This window comes from Nanorana parkeri, unplaced genomic scaffold, assembly GCF_000935625.1.
Source record: "Nanorana parkeri isolate BGI_ZX_2015 unplaced genomic scaffold, ASM93562v1 scaffold669, whole genome shotgun sequence".
Lineage (NCBI taxonomy): Eukaryota > Metazoa > Chordata > Amphibia > Anura > Dicroglossidae > Nanorana > Nanorana parkeri.
The window spans coordinates 710,786-733,290 of record NW_017306937.1 but is presented as its reverse complement, the minus strand read 5'-3'; the positions used below and the strand labels follow the sequence as shown (position 1 = coordinate 733,290).

The window sequence follows — 22,505 nt, the reverse complement described above, 5'->3', positions numbered from 1 at the left end:
ACCAAGGAGCCATTTTCCCCACCACAATAGTACATTATAGCATTCGCCACAGCACCACCGTCAATTAGGGTCAAAATCCTGGAGACTTTGTATTAGGACCACACAAGTACCAGCTTTTTTATAGATTATTTTTCTTTTCTCAGTACTGATAGGCATCATTGTAAAAGTAAGCTAAGTTTGCACCTAGTGTAAAGCATTACTTCTATGTAAAGTGAGTCTGTGTAAACCCTGGTAAATAACTTATTTGCATCCATTTGGCCTGGTACATATATTGTTGAAAGGTTTTTGTTATATCTGTTCCCTAAGTTCAAAAATACATTTAGATCCTGCCAGAAACTTTTAAGATAATAGCTTTCTGCGCTCTCTGTTGTGCTTCACTCTTATCCATGAGTTTTCTTTCTCGTTCTCTTTATAGACTGCAGAACCCTTCCTGTGATATGGAGAAGAGAATACTGCTCCATACATACAGTGCATTGAGTGAGCGTTGTCACTCTAGGACAGGTAATATGTAACTGGCAGAATCCCAATGGTGAAAATAAAGGGGAAAAACCCTGAGAAAAATAAAAACTAATGCAGCAATAACATCTAGCGTCTGGTAAATTACAATATATGCAAATGCTTGTTTATATCTTTGGATATGCTTCCAAGTGGACTTTTACTGTCCATGTATTATTATTATTATCATACAGGTTTTATATAGCGCCAACAGTTTGCTCAGCGCTTTACAATATAAGGAAGACATTACAATCACAATACAATTCAAGACAAGATGGTAAGCAGTGGCGTAACAATCACCATAGCGACCCAGGTGGCCGCTATGGGGGCCCCAGCCAGGACATCCCCCTGATGCCGTGCGGGCCGCCTGGGTCGCTATGGCATTTCAGGCTGCTGGCTGTCACTGGCGGCTGTGAGGAGAAACACGCAGCCATTCACATATGCAGCGGCGCGTACCTCCTCACAGATGCTGAGTCGATGACAATCAGCAGCTTCGGAGGAGGTGGCTGGGCCCGTCGTCGGCAGCGATGGAGGAGGCAGGGCCCAGCGATCGAGGAGGCAGGTCTTAGCGATGGGGAGGCGGGCCCAGCGATCGAGGAGGTGGGGCCCAGTGACAGAGGAGACGGGATAGGGAATCTGCCGCTCCAGGCAAACGCCTTGTTTGCCTCGCGGCAGATATGCCCCTGCCCCTGATGGTATGGTATGTTTAGTGCAATAAAACAAATCACAATGTCCATGATTCCTCCATAACTGTCTCACTTTTTGATCATAGGTATCAATAAATATACCATTTAGTATAAATATACCAAACATCAAACTGTTTTTCTCCTAATTTTATATTTGAGTCTAGCCAGTAAATTATTTCTGTTTATTTTCAACCATGAGTATAAAAGAAGAAAAGATGGTGATTAAGAGGGAATACCTTGTATAAATATATAAATGCTTCATACAGCAAACTAACTGAAAAGCTGTTCACTTAACGGTCGCTGAAAAAGACAAGATTGGACTCTTTGGGATTGGAGGAAATGAGCTTTAACCTAAGCACACAGAAAGGGCAGATAAATTGTAAGGTGTATGGGCACCTTAAAAGCATGAAAGGTAAATGACTACTAATATTTAGAAGAAATAGCATTGTAGAATGTTGATCCAGGAATGATCTGATTTTCTTTCGGGGGGCAGGAACGATTGTTTTATCCCTGTTATAGCAAAAAAAAAACTTTATACTTACACATACTTATACACATTTTTCTCTAATTGTCACAATCGTACATGCATTGTGTGTGTTTTGTCTAAATGCTTTGACACCTATTTATCATTTCAAAACAATTTGCAAGGTGTGAACCTATGAGACCCTCATATAGATTACTCATCACTAAAGTCTCATTTACTGAAAGCAGCAATAGACAAAAACTTTTTTTATTTCTACAAGTAGAGGGCAGGAGACCTGGCTCATGGAATCCCACAACAAAAAGGTTCGGGTTTTCTTTGTTTCCCGAAAATAGAAGAAAATTAAGATGAAATTTGAGCTGTAGCCAGAGCGCATTCATTTCCTGTACCACGCTATATCCTGGCTTGTAACATAAATGCATTTAAAGGCACTGTAAAAAAAAAAAAAAAGCAAACTGCAATCATTTTGTACCCTGTGTGTCTTTCAAGGGCCAATAAAGCTAAAACACAAGTTTGCTTATATAAAAGAACTATTAATAACATGTAGACATAGCTAATAAACACATCATGATGATGATTCAATCTTGGCAATAAAGGGGGAAGCGACGACCATTCTCGAAGCAGGGTCAAAATGAGTTCCCCAAGGGCCATGAACCAAGTAGAGGTATCTGAATAAGCCCTTCATATACACCACTGAGATCAGAGTATTTAGCAAAGCTACAGGGAACCTTTCAGCAATCCAAAGTGAATCTTCCAGCATGTGTTTAAAAATTAAAATCCTGTCTAACAGCAGACATTTCAAGCTGCTTATATTTCCTTTATTAGCCAGAAACCCTTCTCTTTGTGCCTCTTCTTTACGAGGAGCCCTACTTCCCTGAACTCAGGACAAAGCTCTGCCACCCGACATCCGCCCCGCATTTACTGGCCATGGAGGCACTCTCAGGGTAGATTGCAAGCTTGCCCCTTACTATAGTGACACTAAACTCAGGAGTTAAATCTAAAAAATACAATAAAGTACCTTAACTATTAACAAAAATGTATCTTATTTGTGTAACACTCGGCTGTAGACCCTCAAATCATCTCTGAATTGGTGCTGACACTGTCCTTCCTTCTGGAGGGTGGCTACTTTTGTTCCCCATGGTCCCTGTGTGTGTTGTAAAGTAACCACCGCTCCAAGCTTGCTAACGTGATGGACTATAATCTCATTACAAATAAGTAAACTAAACGTGAGATTGTAGTCCATCATGGAAGCAAGCCTGGAGCTTTTTAGTGAATGAGCTTGGAGTGGTGGCTACTTTTACAACACACACAGGGACCATGGGGAACAAAAGTAGCCCCCCTCCGGAAGGAAGGACAGTGTCATCACCAATTCAGAGATTACTTGAGGATCTACAGGCGAGTGATATACAAATGAGATACATTTTTGTTCATAGTTAGGGTACTTGAATGCATTTTGAGGTTTAACTCCTGAGTTTAGTGTCATTTAACAAAGTGCCAATCTGAACCGAAGGAGTCCTGGGGTCGAAGCTAGCCGAAGGATCGGCCGAAGCTACGGCTAGATCCTTAGGCAGCTTAGTGAATAGACCCCTGAAACTCTAGCAGCTGTGCATGGCAACCAATCAGCTTCTCTCTTTCTTTTTCAAATCTTAACCAAACAAACTGAAGAGAGAAGCTGATTGGTTGCCATACACAGCTTCTCTAGATTTTCTCTGATCCAGTGTTGATAAATCTCCCCTAGTGTGTTTACTTTATCCACAATCATGAATGAACAGGAGGTGATGTAGATCACTTACCATTCATTCATAATTGAGGATATAGTAACCATACTATGTCCTCTATTATGCACAAACATTCAGCGATCACTGATTACTGAGTGTTTGTACCCGCTCTCCTCTCTGACATGCTTTCACAGGAGGCTGAGCGAGTGGTCTGGAGGAGAGCACAGCCTCCTGTGACAGCGCTGACTGTCTCCGCTCTCACAATCTGTCACAGGAGGCTGAGCGGTGTGGGAAGAGAGATGCCGCCCCCTCACAGCACTCTCCTCCCGCATCGCTCGGCCAGCTGTCACAGTTTCTCTTCTCCCCGCTGGGACAGAGAGCAGCACCAAGAAGGGGAGGAGAGAATACATGGATGCAGCACTGTATTGGCCACAAAATGGCCCTTTCGGCATTATGCCAAAAGTGCCATTTTCGGCCGTTATGTTTCGGCGGCCGATATATCGGTGCATCCCTAAAATCTGTAGTTTTGCTCTACATTGGCAAAGCACAGAACTTTGTTTTATCCTTAGCAATGCCTGAACTGCCACTCAGTCTTATGAATCCTTGTGGTTTGTCTCCTCACATTGTGCCTCAGGGATCAGGGGATATAAAGCAGGGCTGCAAAGACTCCCCTCTCATCTTCTTATCTTGCTACCCAGGAGGTTTGTGCAAAGCTGTGTCAGATGTCTGCACTTAACATGTGCTATGTATTATTCACAGCCAGCATGCAGAGAAAAATGACAAGGGGCCTCCCATATGATAGTGTCTGAAATATCTGTGTTACTCATAGCAACCAGCCCCATCCCTCCTTTCTCAATGCAAGCTAGATAAAGAAAAGTATAATCTTAGTTGTCGTTGTGGCTATGTCTGATGACTGGAGCATGAATAGAGCTGGTGCCTACAGCCTACACCAGACAGGTTTCCTCTTTCCTCTGATGAGATTAAACTGGCTGCTTTTTTTGCAGTTTTCATGAATCCATAAATCCCCCTCAGGGTTCTTCATTCATAATACTTTCTTTTTTTATACACGAGGCACAGCCTGTCACCCAGAGCTTTGTCTCATCTGGGGTACTAAACAGAATATAGAGATTCCTACCAAAGACCATGAAGCTTTATTCCATAGGCCTTAAAGCAGTGCTGCCTGCTGTAAGGCCATCCACTGATAAGAGATCCTCCAGAGATCCAATTGCTATAGAACCATTCTCTAAATCAATCATGACATGAACATGCAGAGTCACTTTGGCCAAGAATGTATGTATACACTGAGCAGATATCTACAGCCTTATCTTGAAGTAACAATAGATTGATAATATATTCCTCTCCATCCCAAGATTGGTCATCCACAAATTCATATGAGGTGCAGTGGTTTCGGTGAGGCTGCCCTTTAAGTCCTTCCAAGTTTATGCAATATCTGAGCGCTGTAGATAGGGGGTGGCCACTGAAGCCCCAAACACTGTGTAGTGCTCACCCCCTAAGGAGCCGCTGGATATGAATTAGGTTCTCCTACCTGTTTGTTAGCCACCAGCCCTTTTTCTTAGCTCCAGCAACACCAACTCTTTAAGATAGAACAGGCTCGAGTCGTAGGGTCTTTTTAGCATTTATTGCTCGGTATCAACTAGGAGAGAGGGTTTGGGTTGCAGGATACCCGAGTAACAAAAATAGAGGACAGTGTCTTCACTATTAGCAACAGCAGTAACAGATAGCAAAAGGTCCTATGAGAGCGACCAGAATAAAATGTAGCATCAGAGAACGGCCAAGAACAGTCCAGGACTCTGAAGGAGAACAGTCACAAGACTTACACTGCACCAACTGGCTGTATAATATCTAGATATAGGGTGAGGGATCTCTTACAGGGTCCAGGCGGCAGCTCTCACCAGCTCCTCTACGACACTCCTCAGTAAGTAGATTCTTCCTCCAGCCCAGCTTCAATCAGGTTTCCTTTCAGTAGTATCTTAGGCCTCTGGGCCCCCAGCATCTGCCACATGCTGAAGCCTAGGCCAAGCATCTTGCAGCGCACAGACCTCCTCCAAGGGAGAAACTCCAGGGGAGAGAGAGTTCTGGAAGGTTTATCACCTTCCTCAAGCCATACCTCAGAGTGAGCCTGGTCAGGGATTGGTCAAAGTCAGATGCATATCCATAATCTGAGGATTGATCCTCCCACTCTGTATACTGTGGCCCCAATAAAGCAACAGGTAGAATCAATCAATCCACCAGACTTAGGGAAACCTGCAGATCTCAGAGCAATCAGCATCCAGACTGCCTACAGTCTAGATATAACACTAAATGTATTAGCGACATAATAGAGGACGCTACATTTGTTTCGAGGGTTGTTTATTTACAGCTTTCTGTACCTTCTATTTTTTACCGTTTTGCAAAAAAACGCAATTTAAAAATGTACATATATTTGTTATGTATTAACTAGGGATGCACCAATACCGGTTTTTGCAGTATCGAGTACGAACACCAATATTTTTTTTTCAGTATACGCCGATACCAAGTACCGAGCACCGCTGCCTTTGCCCCGATTATCGTGAAGTCGGGCGACGAGTCATGATCCGTTGCCCGACTTCCTGATTGCCTGTGAAGCCAGTGTTCTAGTGAAAGAACACTGGCTTCAGAGGCTGCCTGGCTTTCTGACCAATCAGGAAGCCGGGTGGTGAGTCATGAGGTGCTGTCCAGATTCCTGATTGGCCAGGAAGCCAGGCTGCCTACCAACAAGTGAAGCTGGCTTTCTAGCCAATCAGGAAGCCGTGCGACACATCATGACCAGCCTCCCGGCCCCCTGATTGGCTAGGAAGCCGGCTTCACTTGTTCCTAAACTGCAACAAGTATTGTAATATAGATACAAATGTGGGAGGATGCGGCTACATCCTATGGTCTTTTTTAGGCAATTTGTGTTGTCTTTCTTTTAAAACCATGTATTTTTAAATATGTTTATAAATTAAATTTGTTATACTTTATATAAAAACAAAATATGTTTTGTGTGATCCTTGGAGTACCTTAAAAGTCCGAACCCTTTTTTCTTTTTCTATGATTCACTTGTTCCTAGGCAGGCTGGCTTCCTGACCAATCAGGAAGCCGGGAGGTAGGTCATTACGTGCCGCCCGGCTTTCTGATTGGTTAGGAAGCCAGGCTGCTTAGCAACACGTGAAGCCAGCTTCCTAGCCAATCAGGAAGCTAGGAGGCAGGTCAAACCCACTGCCCGGCTTCCTGATTGGAAAGGAAGCCAGCTCCCTGCTCCCTTGGCACTGCCGGTCAGAGGGAGATCTCCCTCTGACTGAAAGTTCCGGTATCGGAGGTAAGTATCAGAGCATTTGGGCGAGTACTTCTACCAAATACTCAGTATCTAGTATTGGTACATCCCTTGTATTGACTCAATACAGTTTTGGCTTTTAGATTTAATGGAAATGTTGTTATGTTGTCATGTTGTATTTGTGTTGTATTTGTGTGCACTAATCATTTTAGTGTATTTTTATTGAAAATATTGTTTTGATAAACATGTGCAATAATCATTTGTTTTATTCTATCAGTCCTGTGCTGTTTACATTTGTTTCTATGCTGCTTGCTACCTCGGAGGTAGCAGGCAGAATAGCCGAGCTGAATGGTGCTCGGCGGCATTCAGCTATTCACTCACTGCCGTTCGGGCCCTATGAGAATTGGGGTGATTGGCAGTGAGTGAACTGCTGGGGCTTCGGCTCAGCCGATGCAGAGCATGTTCGGCTGACCAAAGGCAGCTGAACGCAGCTGATGTACGGCTGATTTTAGCCGAAGTACAGCTGAAATCAGCCGTGCTGAGCTGAAGTGAATAGCCAAACGATGTTCTGCTCAATTCATTTCGGCTCGGCTATTCACTCGGCTGCCTTTGGCAGCTTTGTGAACAACCCCCTAAAATTTTGGATCTCACATCACTGTCTGTCTCATCAGGACCAACAAAGAGGTGAATCTCGGACAACAATAAAAACCTGAAAAGGGTTCTACTTATTCATTCTCTATCTAAAACTGGAAAAAAAATAGTTTTGGCTATACATACATTTTTTCAAGGCTGGCGCTGATATGGAATATAATGCAGAGAAGGTACTCAAAGACAAGAGATGAGAGTCACTTATCTAGTTCAAAACTGATATATATTTGGGAGCCTGCTGATGCCATTGGATAACACGTCAGAGGGTATTAAGTGATTGGACACTCTGCTACTGTTTCCCCTGAGATAAGCCAGCTTCAGAGGTATCTGTGTATGCCTCTCCTATCCCTACCCAACCCCATTAGCAAGCCATATGTACCTTAGTGTATGTGCCCGCAGCTGGTCAGATCACTTTTGCCCATAGGATCACACTCTTGAGGTTATAGGAAGCTCAACTCGTAGTAACCAGTAAGATTTCACCTTTAATCAATTTGAGCATAGAGGATAATGAGAGAAGGTTGCTGATTGTTTGCTATGGTTTACCACACTGTGTTTGGAATACAGCAATTGCAGGAGCTTATTATGGAAGGACTTAAAGGAGAACTATGGGGTAAGTGCTTTTCCCCATAGCTCTCTTTAGGATCACGGGAGGACATAAACTAGCATCCTCCCTTGACCCAAAGCTCAGTATATCGCGAGCCACAGCTCGGGGCTATACTGAGACCGCGGCAGCCAGGACGGATCCCGACATTACTGTCTGGATCCACCCAGCTGCATGAGTGACAGCTGGCTCTGCCTATCTAGAGGCAGAGCCAGCTGTGCCCGCCCCTCCCCCATTCGTTCCTGCAGTCAGCTCTGGAGGATCGGAGAGGGTAGGGGAAATCCCTGCAGGGAGCCGTGAGTGACAGTCATGGCTCTCTGCAGGGTGATGATTGAGAAGTGAGCGAGTGACGGTATGCGTTCACTCACTTTCGAATCTATTGAGCTGACGTGTGACAGTTTCATTGTCACGCGTCGGCTCGAACTATGAGGATGAGTGTAAATCACTCACCTCATAGTTCTCCTTTAATGGACTGTAGGCAGTGTGACATTAGCAGATCATTACTCTAAATGCTGTTAGTTGTACTCTTCATGTTCCTGTTTTTCTCTGTACTTGTTGGCCACATGCTCCATGTGTTAATAGCTCTGTCCTACAACTTTCCCAAAAATAACTAATTGACAAAAATTGGCAAAACTTGGGGCATTGCTTTTCTATATAACACCCTTGTAGCTCATGGCTCCAAACCCTACCTGGAACACTATCCACATGTAGTTTGCATATTCTCCCTTTGTTTGACTAGGCTTCTTAACATGGTCCAAAAACATACCAGTCTGTTACTTTTCTTCCTCCCAGACTGGCTGTAGTGTGTGTAGGATGATGGCAGGAACATTAGATTGTGAGCTCCTTTCAAAGACAGCAACTACTGGTGTGAATGGATCTATGTACTCTCTATTTTAGTGCTTTATAAATACTGGAAATGAATCAATAAAATAAATATAGAAGGAGTAGAAAAATGGTGTTTGCCCAAGAGAAATAGACAGCGTGGCTGGGATTTAGGAAGGCAGTAGTATAGACAACTTGGCATTGACTTAGGAAGATGGCAATATTATATTCCAGTTTCCTGGAAGCTCGTTCACAAGTACCATGCTGCAATTAGAAAAATAACAAAACCCACAAGTGCTCATAATAGAAATGCATATTGAAGATGAATACCAGCTTGTTGGTTGTATTTCTACCTTGGCAGCATTTACCAAGGGAATAACAACTTCTAATATGTGCCTGTATGCATTTCAATGAGGTGAAATAGCTGGAAAATCATACGAAAAATAAACCTGTAAGAGGGTGATTACTATGTAGTACAATTGCTTAGGGAGGGGTCCCCATATTACATAGTTTTGGTAACCTGAAAGGAGACTGTACAGAGTTGGTAGCAGATTTTAATGCGTGTGGTTAATTTTAAACCTAGCTAGCCAATCATAGTGCACACTTGAATTAAAGTAGACCTACTGTATAGTGACCAGTCCTAAGATATACACAGCTCTGCCGCAGAGCTTGGGAAGGCAGGGGACCTTATTTTTATCTGTTGCAGTTAAGTAACACTTACTGGTCTTGTCCCTCCCCCAGCCTGTAAGTGGATAACAAAAAGCAAAAGTGCAGCCTCATGACCTCTCTGTCACTTTTCCTATCATAATTTCCACAGCTGATTGGCTCCTTGTGCTGCTTCACCTGCCCCAATCATATTCACACACGTACACTACTTGCATTAAAATAAAAAAGTTTCATTAGGTATTAATGAACATATATTTGCATTAATGTTTGTCTTTTATATCTGTCTGGAGTTCAGCTTTAAATGTTTCCCTGATATATGTTTAGACTGACAGTAGGCTGCAGTGGACAAAGGAAAGAGTAAGAGATTAAGGTGGTTTAGAGAACCACAGAGTGACGTAACAGATATAGCATGCCGCAATGTAATCTCCATGATCCTGTTACACAGGTTGGAGAAGCACCCATTGATCAGAATATCAGGACCATGTTGAGTATTTTCAAAGGTCCTAAAATGACCCACATGACACCAGTCTACCATGCAATGTGTCATTACTGTGTGGTTGTCAGTACCTCCAGCACCTCTATTACACATGCTGATGCTCTTGTGAAGGACACACATGCATACTGTATGCTCTTTCACAAAGTCCAACAGTGTTGATCTGCAATAGAGCACCATGCAAGCTGCAAGACAACAAGACCCATCGCAATTGACAAATCCCTTCATAAAAAAAAGATTTAGAACGTTATAAAGGTAATTAAGGTATGTAGTCATTTTGTATATTTGCCAACTGTTTTATCCATGTATTTCTAAAGAAGTACATTTCATAAAAGACCGCGATCTAAAGAAAATAAAAAAAGTGCTTTTAAAGATGAGAACAAAAACAAACAGGTTTATGGAAATACCTGAAAATAAAATTGGCCCCCTAGAACAAAACCTACAATATAATACAGAGAAAGAGGCCCACAAACTTTATAGTGCCATATAAGTAAATTATAAATGTAGGGATCTAGAATTTTTCCAATTTCTCCTCCTACACTTTTGTGATCTGTTAGGGTAGAATAGTCAGCTTAGCTGTGCTGGTTAGTGTTCTCTAAGTGTGCAGTGAATATTTCTAGTCACACGCTGTGTTGGGTGTCCACCAGCAGGGTGTGCTAGACATAACACTCCACATGAAGGATGTTTATTGCCTGGCCAATCAGTAGGTCTGGGGAGCCTGCTGTGCATGCTGGGAGAGCTATTAAATATCTGAGGCACTCCCTGGCACAGGTTCTTTCCCTCCAGAGTGTTCCCCTGTGAGGATGCCACACTGATTCACTAAACTAGGCAACAGGCCTAGGGGTATGGAAGCTGTGAGGATCTCCCTGTCTGGGAGGTGTCCTTAAGATGCTGACTGCAATTGAGCGTTATTCTGGTCTAGAGGAACCAAAGCTGCAGGTGTCCCCCACAGAGATGGTGAGTAATGGACTGAGCTTCAGAAGCAAACACTAGAACCTAAATAAAACTACTTAAAATATATTCCAAGTGACTGAAGTTCATTACTCTTATCCACTACTGATCAGAGTTGTAAGTACAGAACAATATCCCCAGGGACCAGATAATTCTCAATTGGGGGTCCTACTTGTATACCACAAGGAGGCCGGGAGGCCGGCTCCATGCTCCCTCGTCATGAGATGACGAGGGACCATGAAGCCAGCTTCCCGGCCAATCAGAAAGCAGGGCGTCGCGTCATTACATAGAGCCTGGCTTCCTGATTGGCCAGCCAGACGGCTCCGGCTGGGTACCGGAGGAAGGCCGCATTCTCGCTGGAGAGGCCCCGGGGGTGACAGGCTGCACATACTAAGGTAAGGTAACCTTACCTAACGAGGCGACGAGAGAGCATGGAGCCGCTTCCCGGCCAATCGGGAACCCGGGCAGCGTGTAATGATGCGCTGCCCGGCTTCCTGATACCGGAAGTACTCGTGCTAGGCATCGGAGCATTTGGGCGAGTACGAGTACTCGCCCAAATACTTGGAATCGGCACTGATATCGATACTAGTATCGGTGCATCCCTAGTAAGAATGTAGGATTATGATATGGGGAAAACCACCAAACTAGCCATATCATCTGCAGTGCTGTCCGTCCGTTTTTTTTACTACGGGCGGACGGCAAGAGGTTAAAATAAGACTCCCAAGCAGGTATCTTCTTTGGTTTCTTAATCTCCTTACTAAATGTGATAGTTCCGGTGATTCCAAAAGGCAGCAAGATACAACATTCAGGATGTCCAGCATCACAACATATAATATCAGTAGACCAAACTAACTTACTGGAACTCCACATGGAAATTTCAAGATGACTCACTCTTGTTCTCTCCACTGTGATGCAGAAATACAAAATCTGCTGTACGTTACATGTTTGGAATAAAAAGATTGTTTGGCGATTTGATTTGTTGGTAAAAGAGATAAAGACTTCAGTGTGTGTGGCCCCGGAGCTCTGAGTTAACAAATAATATTAGTTTAAAGCAAGAGCCGTCAGGGCTGTCCCTAAGAAAACATCTAATTAAAGCAATTCGTTTCCTAACTATACCCACCAGCCCAGGTGCGGAAGTATAACATGTATACACACACCACACAATAAAATCAAACCCACAAAGCAATAATATGCACTTTCCGTGCTAGGGTCAGATAAACATAGCAGATCGGATCTATACTAACTAGGGAAATGGGAAGCTGAGTTCAATTTTAACGTCATTAACGTCATTTATGTAGTACAGGCTAGAATAAATAAAAGCTCATTTTGGATTGGTAATTTGGTAATCACCTTAATATTTCCTTTACTTTACCAGTTTACAACACAGTAAAAAAAAAAGAAAAGAATATGGTAGAAAAAGAGGTTCCTACAGCGTCAAACGAGCTGTTAGTGTTTATTATGTAATCTTTTAATGACAGATGGATTCCGAGTGGTTGCTACAGGCATCCAGGAACCAATATTCACATGTTCTTACTATCTACCATAGCCATGTAGTTATATCATGATTAAAAAAAATTGGAATGAGGAACATTTTAATTTTAACGTGACACTAACCTCAGGAGTTAAAGGAGAACTATGAGGCGAGTGAAAATCACTCAGCCTCATAGTTCTAGCCGACCTGTGACAATGAAACTGTCAAAGGGTGGCTCAATAGATTGGGAAGTGAGTGAATACATACCGTCGCTCGCTCACTTCTCGATCTATCCCTGCAGAGAGCCGTGACTGTCACTCTCGGCTCCCTGCAGGGAACGGATGGGGGAGGGGGTGGGTACAGCTGGCTCTGCCTCTAGATAGGCAAAGTCAGCTGTCAATCTCACAACTGGGTGGATCTCAAAGTCGGGATCCGTCCCGGCTGCGGCATCTCAGTATACCATGAGCTGTAGCTCGCGGTATACTGAGCTTTGGGTGATGGGAGGACGCTAGTTTGTGTCCTCCCGTTACCCTTAGGAGAACTATGGGGAAAAGCCCTGACCCCATAGTTCTCCTTTAAATCTTAAAAATACATTCAAGTACCCCAACTATTAACAAAAATATATCTTATTTGTGTATCACTACGGCTGTAGATCCTCAAATCAACTCTGAAGTGGTGCTGACGCTGTCCTTTCTTCTGGAGGGTGGCTACTTTTGTTCCATATGGTCTTTATGTGTGTTGTAAAGTAGTCACCGCTCCAAGATTGCTCCCGTGATGGACTACAATCTCAATACAAATGAGTAAACTAAACATGAGATTGTAGTCTATCACATGAGTGAGTTTGGAGCAGTGACTACTTTACAACACAAACATGGACCATGGGGAACAAAAGCAGTCACCCTCCAGAAGGCAGGACAGTGTCAGCACCAATTCAAAGATGATTTGAGGATCTACAGCTAAGTGATGTACAAATAAGATACATTTTTGGTAATACATGAGGTACTTAAATGCACTCCTGAGTTTAGTATTACAAAGATGTGATAACCTAATTCCTGATATGAAACCAAGGAGGACATTTATTGAAGAAAGGCTGCTATTGCTGCTGTGTTGATACAAAAAAAAGGCAACCTAAGGCTTCATTGACACGTTAACAGTTACGTACGGAATTGGACAAAACATAAAAACTAATACATTCCAATGTAGCTTGTTCACACCCGCGCGTTGTCTGCGCGCCACGAAAATGCACATTGCACAAAAAAGTACAAGTGCGATATTCTGGGCGTCTATGAGAGTTCCAGCTAAAGTAGTAGCTGCAAATATGCGGAATCCGCACGTATGTTATAATGTGCGCATTTGCGTGCCGCGTGGATGGATGCACGGAAAACCGTGCTGCATTTCAAACCGCTATGTGTGAACAGAGCCTAAAGTATATGTAAGCCTTTGGGGCCATTAAATATATCACTGAAATAGCTTGTAAATACAGTGAATTGGCTTCTGGTGGAGAAAGGTAAGTATCAATAATAATGATTTAAAGGTTAAATATAGGGATGCACCGATATATCGGCCTCCGAAACATATCGACCGAAAATGGCACTTTCGCCATCATGCCGAAAGTGCCATTTTCTGGCCGATACAGCGGTGCATTCATCTTTCTCTCCACTCCACTAGGCGCTGCTCTGTGTCCCAGCGGGGAGGAGAGAAACTGTGACAGGCGGCCGAGTGCTGCAGGACAAGAGCGCTGTGAAGGGCCGGCGTCTCTCCTCCCACACCCCTCAGCCTCCTGTTACAGATAGGCAGAGCGATGTGTGGGCGGAGACATCCAGTGCTGTCACAGGAGGCTGAGCTCTCCTCCCTGCACCGCGCGCTCAGCCTCCTGTGACAGCTGTCAGGATGGAGGAGCGAGTACAAACACTCAGAAATCAGTGATCGCTGAGTGTTTGTAAATAATTGAGGACATAGTATGTTTACTATATCCTCAATTATGAATGAATGGGAAGTGATCTACATCACTTCTTGTTCATTCATGATTGTGGATGTGGGGGGGGGGGGTTTGGAGGGGGAGAAAAGAAGAGGGGAAAGTGAGAAAGAAAGAGGAAATGGGGGAATGGGGGAGGGAGCGGGTCGCTCCTCTCATCCTGTCCCCAGCCAGAAAGTATTTTCTTATACCTGTTCAATAAATTGAAAATAATACCTGTTGATCCTGTGAGAAATCCAGTGCTGTGCCACATTTAGCGCACTCTGCAGTCTTATCCCAAACAATGTTATCGGGAAGTGTGTTAGAATAACAGAACACCTTCCTCAAACTCCGGCCCTCCAGCTGTGGTGGAACTACAAATCCCATGAGGCATTGCAAGATTCTGACTGCCACAGGCATGACTTCCGGAGAGAGATGCTTCATGGGATTTGTAGTTTCACCACAGCTGGAGGGCCGTAGTTTGGCTCTATGTTATAAAAGAAGAAGAAAAGGGGAGTTGTTTTGTAGCCCTAAACACACTTCATGTCCTAGGGTAATAGCATTAATAGCTACAGTACAGTGCAGTGAAAGTTGTCACCCTAGAATAGAAAATGTGTTGCTGGCAGGTTCAACAGAGGAAAATAAAGGAACAAAAAAGCCTTAGAAAGAAAATGAATGCAGTCACCCCATCTAAGGACTGCAAGCTGCAATATTTTTCATTTTTGTTTTTGAGTTTAGACACAGTTTCACCTTTTTCATGCATTTAAAAAAATCCAGTTTATTTGCAGCATGACCAAACATAATTAATACACATTTGAGTTATTACATGTGGACTGAATGGTTGATTTAGGCCTCATTCACACCAGATGCAGTGCGTTCCGGCCCGATTCTGACCAGAACGCACTGCCTCGCATTGCGGGCGGCTCACATTTTTGTGGGGCAGGAGGGGGCGTTGCGGGCCATTGGAAGTGAATGGCACCGTAGCCTCGCCCTCCGGCCGCCATGCGATCGGCCGCACGGGATCGCAAGGCACATTATGCCTGCGGTCCGGTCTGGTGCGATCAAAATGCTGCAAGCACCATTTTGATCGCAACGGACCGGACCCTCCTGCCCCACAAAAAAGTGAGCTGGCCGCAATACGAGGCAGTGTGTTCTGGCTAGAATCGGGCCGTAACACACTGTATCTGGTGTGAACGGGCCCTAACTAAAGACAAATAGGCTGTTCGCTTTGCAGGGGTAATTTCCTCAACTTAGTGAATGTAGTGAAAATATACTTTGCAAAGAATGCCAAAAAAAAACCACAACCGTATTTTTGTGTACACATGATTGGATAACAGAGGTCAGCAGAACTTCACTTCATTAATTGGGCTAAGAGGATAATTCCCTTGCAAAGTGTACAGCCTATTTGTCTTTAGTAAATCAACTCCATTGACTCACTACAATGATAAGGTGTTTGCATATTCGCATAAGTTGGTTACTCTGTCGCAAACACACTTCACAGTTATTTGTTTATTTGTTATTAAGAGAACACCATCAGGCGTGACACCATCATTTGACTATGTAATAGCTTTGATAGCTGGTTATGTGGTTCAACCTGTCAGCGTGCAAATAATATTATAATATTATTAATATAATAATAATAGCAATAATAATATTACTTTATCCAAGGTAAATATAAAATATTTACTTTGGATGAAGTTGACTATTAAAACGGTTAAATCAAAATTCCAGCACCAAAAAGACTGTACATTGTGCTATTTCCCGTGTGCAAAAATATTTCTGGTTCTACATAATATTTCAAACAAAAAATGAACAGTAAACAATAGGCTTTTACATTCTACCACCAGGGAATATTATACATTTTAAACTGTTTACTTGTAAAAATATAATCACTATACCAAAATACATTTTACAGATTCTTTATTATATTAAAATGTAACGTCAAATAAAAAAAAGTAAAAAAGGGAATAGTAACTTTCTTACACTGGATAATATTGTAGGCTGCGCTATGAAAATATTTAGCAAATTTATAGATTAACCGAGCTACCTTTCACATTGCCACACTTCCTGACCCCCACCTGTATTAAACAAGTCCCCCAGTATGCAGCAATGCAGCTGTGAGGAAAACAGAAATCCCGCAGCCTAATTTTACCTCCGCAGGCTATTTGTCAAATGTTAAAAATTGAGAAAATGGCCTGAAAAAAAAAAAAGGGGCTGATGTACTTTAAATCCATACATTTGTTAGCAATTTCTGCAGCATGACGCAATAATATAATTGCAAAGGCTTTTACAATGAGCACTTTTTTGTAACTGTTTAGGTTTTCTAAAATGACAGCTGCTCTTTATAACCAGATAATTGGGTCTCACACCAAATAAAAGTGCTTAAAAAGCCCTGTGTTGGTGGCCATTCTTTTACATTTTTTTTTATTATTTAACACAAAATGCTAGATAATTGGGTCTTACACCAATTTATTTTTTTTCTTCATCCATCAAAAAAAAAGAAAAGGAAAATAATGATTCCTCTGCTATTCTTTCCTTAAATTAACTGAAATGTAAAAAGTTTTAAAACGTGGAAAAAAGAAAAAGGGAGACGTTTTCAAAACCAGAAGCCAAATGGTTAAAACGAAGGTGGCGTAAAACTTCCTGTACCTATAGAATGCTATGGGGAAATTGCGTATGAGAGATTTTGGTGTATAAGCCGGTAATACCTTGAAAGTGTAGCTATTCGAGGCGGCTATGTTAACACTTGAACTCAATAAATAATAGCTAATCCTTAGGAATTATCACTTCAGTACAACACTCTAGCGAGGCGGCCTGTGGAATAACTGTGACACGGAGTCCCTGTACAGGGGCTGAGGGCAATACAATATGGAAGAAGGGGTTACGCATACCATTTACAGCTCTTTAAGTCATACTTTTTGTCCTGGGAGAGAGGGAAAAAGGAAAAAAAAAGATAAATCTTCTCCAAATATATAAATAAACAGAGGCCTCGCTGAGCTATGGGAGTGTATTTCATTGTTTATTATTCTGTCAGAGGCGATGAGGGTATAATGCGTCCTTTCGGTAGCCCCCCCACCTTTTTCCCCGTCACCAGATCAGCCATTTAATTAATTAACAGCTCTGCTGGAAAATAAACTGGAAATTCGATCGGGGACGATGACAGGTGAGGAAAAATAAGCTAATTCAAATCCTTCCCTCCATGGATTTTACAAATTAACACTGCAGAGCTCGGAGGTGAGGAGAGAATAAGAGCAGGAAGGTGACCACGTCGCCAAACCGGCGACAGGGTGAAGGATGATCGGTTCCACGGCGGTGTAGAGATTATTAAAGCTGAAAAATTATGTGGAAATGCTTTACAAATAAACAAAAAATCCCAATTCAACTCAAATAAACTAACTCATACGGTGTCCAAAGGGTGGTTGTTTTCAGACGTGTGTTATCAGACTTCTTGTCACCCGAGGATGCTTCAATATGTCAATCCAAAGCAGATGGAAGAAGCGATAAATAAAAAGGATCATGTGATCTCTCATCATCCGTTAAACATAATGGGTCATGTGACTTGTCAGCAACTAAGACCTGGTTTACACAGGAGGCTATACGGGATGATTGATGGATGGGTCTGATGGAGTGGAGTGAAGACATTTGTGTGCAGTCAGGGTTGGCGCTTTGTGGTGTCCCAGACGGAATGTTCTATGCAGGGTTTGAACTGTGGTGGCCTGTTAGAATGAAATTCTGGTTGCACACCACATGCTTTGCTGAAAAGTTTATTGAAGCACACAGGTAAACATTATCATGCCGTGGATCATCTTCACTCTGACATGTCTCACCCAATAGTGGGCTTAGTCACAGAGATCATGACTAAGCCCATAATTGGGTGAGACATTTTAGAGTGAAGAGGATCCACAGCGGGGCAATGTGTACCTTTTTACTACAATAAACTTTTCCGCAAAGCTTGCGGTGCACAACCGGACTTTTTTTTACTGTGATTGACTGCTGATGCTGGAGCAAGACGGGCTTGGCCGGTGTGCACCTGCCATTCTGTTTAGTGCTGCTGTGATGTAGTGCTGATATTGGTTTATAGAGGTTTGTGGTGGCCTGTTTATTATATTATTATTACGGTAACAGTTTGCGCAGCACTTTACAATATAAGGAAGACATTATAATTACAATACAATTCAAGACAAGATGGAAAGGAGGGCCCTGCTCCTGAGGGCTTACAATCTAAAAGGGAGTGGGAAGTGATACATGAGGAGGTAGCTGTGTGGGGATGAATTGTTTGAGAAAGTGATAGTTCAGCGGTCAGGTTGAGGTGGGATCGGCTTCCTTGAAGAGATGAGTCTTGAGGGATCACCTAAAGGCAGAGTGGGAGATAGACGGACTGGTTGGGGTAGAGAGTTCCATAGGATGGGAGAGGCTCTAGTGAAGTCCTGGAGGCGAGCATGGGAGGAGTGACGAGGGCGGTGGAAAGCAGAAGGTCATTTGAAGAGTGGAGGGGACGGTTAGGGTGATACTTTGAGACAAGGTTTGAGATATAGCCGGGGGCAGAGTTGTGGATGGATTTGTAAGTGGTTGTTAATATTTTGAAATGTATCTTTTGGGCGAGTGGAAGCCAGTGCAGGGATCGGCAGAGGGGGATTGCAGACACTGAGCGGTTGGTTAGGTGGATGAGTCTAGCAGCTGAATCCATGATAGACTGAAGGGGGATAGCCTGTGTAGTGGAAGGCCAATGATGAGGGAGTTGCAAAAGTCAGTAATAGTTATACTTCTGTATAGAGCAGTTTGACCATGGACAAAATGACACAAACTTCAACACAGGGTTGGATGCTCCTCTGCATTCAGTACCTATGTGAACCTAACTTATAGCAGCCATATCTCATCATAAATGGGATATGGAGAAGAGACTGTTCACTTTTCAAAATGAACATTCACTCTCCATTAGTAAATCAATACCACTTGCCAGACATTCCTCATGTCCATTGATAAGTCCTTCACATTAAGGCTAGAAAGCTGTGTACATATGAGCCTTAAACAAAACATAAGTAGTGTTTAGTCCCCCGTCCTTCTCTATGGGACTACGCGGCCGTACACCCCCCTACGCTCACCTGAAGTGCAGGTCGGTAGGGGTGCGTGTTTCCTGGCTTGGACGCAGACAGGATCCATTCTGTCAGTGTACGAGTGCGCTCACGCGCACCCGCACGGACGTTCAGGGCGGATGAGCGTAGGGGGCGTATGGCCGCATACTCCCATAGAGAAGGACGGGGGCGGCGTACTAATCACACGCAGCACCTGTCCTTCCCGGGAGCTGCTCGGTACGGCCCTGCACGCAGCACGGAGCTGTATGTGCGGGCTGATTCCAGTGTGAGTGAGGGCTAAAAGTATAAACCCTACCAATGAACCTTTCTTGTTTGCACCTTTTTGTTTTGTTAAATATTCAATGAAAAATGTTTTGTTATATCTGTTCAAAAGCGCAAAAAAAATACCTGTTGATCCTGCCAGAAATCCTGTGAGCTGATAACTTCCTGTGCTCCCTACCTATGCTGCTAAACACTGGTAAGCTGCCAATGCATTCAATTTAACAGCCATTAAACATATAACTAATATATAGGATGTAAGGATGTCTGTGATACCCTACGAATATCAATAATATTAACAATCAAAGTATATGGAATGTGTTCAAATTATCCTTTTAAAAGGTTTTGCTTTCTACTCACCCAGAAAAAAGGTCTAAAGTCTTACTATTTAAAAAATGTTCAGCTGTCACTGTTTCAATACGCTGTCAGTCACTGGAATACATTTTGTCAGCTTACATGTTCGCTGGCAGACTTGTGATTTTTTTTATGCATTCCTTTAAGAAATGTATGTCATTCATCGCTTTATTTATACAGCATTGATATACAGGACATGTATTCCAATGGGGGTTTTAACTCCAAAATAACATATCTTACAGCTTAATTAGGTGAACCTCTCAGTAACTTGAAACTTTAGACTCTGTCACTTTAAGAAAGCACAAACCTGCTGACCGGTAGAAAGTGCAAGCACTCAGTGGAGAACCTATACCTGCAGCAGCTTCGAGTATCTCCTGCATGGCCAATGCTGGCCTGCTCTCACAGATAAACCCTTGACACTTCTTGACAGTGCTGAAGTATGCCTGCCCCTTCCTACCTCCTGCAGGAAAGCAGCCCATCTTAATGACTGGCCAATGAGACTATGGGGGGGCACAGGGACTAGGCAAAGTCCTAAACTAGTAAATGTAAGGGCTTAGTTGGTCAAAAATGTCTGGCAAAAGCTGTGGCAGATATTTGGACCTCTGGGTACCTGCACTTTATACCTGACAGAGATGATGTGACAGCCGATGCGTGGAGAAAGGTCGGCCGAAGCCAACCGATCTCCACGCAAATGACAGCTGTGATTAAACAATAAAAACTGGGCGGTGTCGGCCGTGACGCTACAGCTGGCTCCACCCAGTTGTCATTCATTGGCCGGGACCTGCTAGAAGACTCTGGCAGGTGTCCGCCAATAGGAAACTGTTGGGTGGAGCTAGCTGTCACTGCTAGCTCCGCCCACTTGTTTTTCTTTTGCCGCCATCTTTGCCAGGGTTTTTTTTAACATTATTTTTCATTTATTTTTTTTTGTTCTTTTCTTTAAACTATTTTATTTTGTTTTAATTTTCCTATTTTCTTACATTTTAAAATTATTTTTCAACTTTTTTTAAAATTAATTTTACTTATTTTCTATTTTGCTCGGTACCTTGGAGGTACCGAGCAGAATAGCCGAGCCCAATGCCAAACTCCTTTTGCACTTTGGCTCTGCCGAACACTGAAGGCAGCTGAAGGCAGATGTTGGATAGGCTGAGTCGAACTCCTTCTGCACTTCGTCTCAGCCGAACACCGAAGGCAGTCGAAGGCAGCTGATGTACGGCTGATTTTAGCCGATGTACGACTGAAATCAGCCATACAAGCCTGAAGTGAATAGCTGAACAGCGTTGGGCTCACTTCAGCTGGGTTATTCACTCGGCTGCCTTTATAGTTAGATAGATACACTGGCTGGCCAAAAAAAATTCTCACACTCTAATATTTTGTTGGCTTGCCTTATTGCCTTTAGCTTTGATTACTGCACGCATTCACTGTGGCATTGTTTCAGTAAGCTTATGCATTGTCACAACATTTATTTCCTTATAGAATTGCCGTAATTTTTCACCAAGATCTTGTAGTGATGATGGGAGAATTGGACCACTGTGTAAAGTCTTCTCCAGCACATCACAAAGATTCTCAATGGGGTTAAGACCTGGACTCTGTGGTTGCCAATCCATGTGTGAAAATGATGTCTCTTGCTTCCTGAACCACTCTTTCACAATTTGAGCCTAATGAATCCTGGCATTGTCATCGTGGAATATACCCAATGTGCCATCAAGGAAAAAAATCCATTGATGGAAAAACCTGGTCATTCAGTATATTCAGGTAGGCAGCTGACCTAATTTTTTGGGGGCATAACATTGCTGAACCAAGACCTGACCAACTGAAGCAACCTGATCATAACACTTATCTGCTTATACTTATTTGCTTAGCTAAATCCAGGTGGTGACTTTTTTTTGGCCAGGCAGTATATATTACACAACATACATGCACTTAACATGACCAATTATTTATGATACTAGGTTTACATCAAAGGTTCAGTCCTTTCAGAAGTGGACATTTAGTAAGAGGAACAGGATCCTTCTAGAAGATGGTCGTGATAAAGTCTCCCAGCCACATTTACCAGATCTATTGCAGTTCCCTACTCTTGTGACTCTTATGACATAAAGGGCTTTTGACACTTCTCCTTTGGGACTCCCAAATAAAAAATCCAATAGGGATGTTGGGTCCCACTGGGAATAACTGTGCATAAGTGGAACTCAAATAGAGATCTAACCACCAGGGGTCCCTGAAACACATAACACATTTGATGACTTTGCATAGCAAAACATTATTTTGTTGTGGCCAAATAATATGTGTCATGGCTACATTCTTTCATTTCAAGTTTCTATAACTTTTTGAACTATTTTTAATCTCTTATATCCAATGGTTTTATTGTATTGTAATGGTTTTATATTTCGTAGCAGTTTGGAGGTCATTTTGATACAATCATTAAATGTTGTTGCTTACAGGTACATCTGTAATATATTTGCTAAACAAATAAAGCTGTGCAGTGATACAAGAGTTTATGGCAGGAAAGTATTTTGTGTTAAAAA

General features: G+C 42.9%; 1 protein-coding gene across 1 annotated transcript in view; it reads right to left on the bottom strand.

Annotated features, from left to right (window-relative positions):
• PRRX2 (paired related homeobox 2) overlaps window positions 1-22,505 on the bottom strand; it is an 82,216-nt gene that overhangs the window by 5,570 nt on the left and 54,141 nt on the right. The gene's annotated exons all lie outside the window — the stretch shown is intronic.